Here is a 1,368-nt window from a genome sequence, read left to right on the forward strand (position 1 = left end):
AGAAATACGACTTTCAAAAAGAGAAGTTTTATTCAATTTCAAACTCTTTAATCTTATCTTTTTAAAAAGGATAATTAAAATCTTTTAGAAACTTATATATATTCTAATTAATCCTAATTGATTTAGGAATGGGATTAAAGCCTTTGGACCCTCCACATGATCATTGGATCATTGGTAAGGTGGGATTAGGCCCAATTTAGTATTTTGGCCATAACTTATTTGTTATAACTCGGATTTGGGCTAGTTCCTAATCCCTACACCCCTATGTAGGGAAACCTACCTACTCCCCCCACTAAAAGACAAAACTACCCCCACTACACCTCTCCCTAACCATTTACCTAGTTTCTTAACCGCACATTAACTGGTACGGTAACCCCTACCCCACATAAAAATCATTTCATTTTTTCCATTTCAAAACATGTTTCATTTTCTCTCTCCATTTTCTCTTTCATCAAAACTTCAAATAATTTACATAATTTCTGGAAGAAATATCAAAATTTACAACAATCAAGAAAAATGTATTAGATAAGGGACGAATTGCGCTAGATTCTGTAAAATAACAACGAAAATCATGCACAATCGTGAGTAAATTTGTTCATTTTTTGAAATAAAATACAAACCCTAAGTTTTCTTAATCTTTTTTGTGATTATAATTTTCTGGAAAAAAGAAAATACATCAAGTGTACAAAATGAACCATTGTAAGTAATTAGTGTAATTTTACTAAACATTGTTCAAAAACAAGTAAAACTAAGTATTAATGTGTTTAATTTTTTTAGAGCGAAGTATGATCTTTAAAAGAGTAAGGAAGACAATTATGGAGAAATGTAAGTGTTATTTACTTTATTTGAAAGTGTTTATTTGATTAGTCACTTACATTATGGAGTTATGCAATTTTAATTGATTTTTTTTTTAAATGTGTATAAACAGTGGTGACAATGATATTCCTACTCAATCAAGAGTGAAAAAAAAATACAAAATGAGCGCAAAGCTAAATATCCTGTAATTGATCATCAAATCTTAAAAGATATAATAACAACAAGTGTCCCTATTGAAAAAAGACATGTCTAGAATTACAAGGTATAATGATCATTTATAATAGATTATATGTTCATTTTGGCATGGCTTTTTTTTTTTTTTTTTTTTTGAAGTTCTTTTGATACACATATATGTTTATGGTTGTTCATTTAAGTATAAAAAAATGTTCATTCCAATAACACTTTGATATCGATTATTTAGGTTCATGTATCACAATTTAAAGATAATGTTCAATATTATATAACTTCTTCAACATGTAAATTCATTCTGAATTTCGGTTAGAATACATAAAAGTTCATATATGTTCTATAATCATTATGAATGGTCATTTT

Source organism: Chenopodium album, chromosome 14, assembly GCF_948465745.1.
Source record: "Chenopodium album chromosome 14, dcCheAlbu1.1, whole genome shotgun sequence".
In the NCBI taxonomy this organism is placed as follows: domain Eukaryota; kingdom Viridiplantae; phylum Streptophyta; class Magnoliopsida; order Caryophyllales; family Amaranthaceae; genus Chenopodium; species Chenopodium album.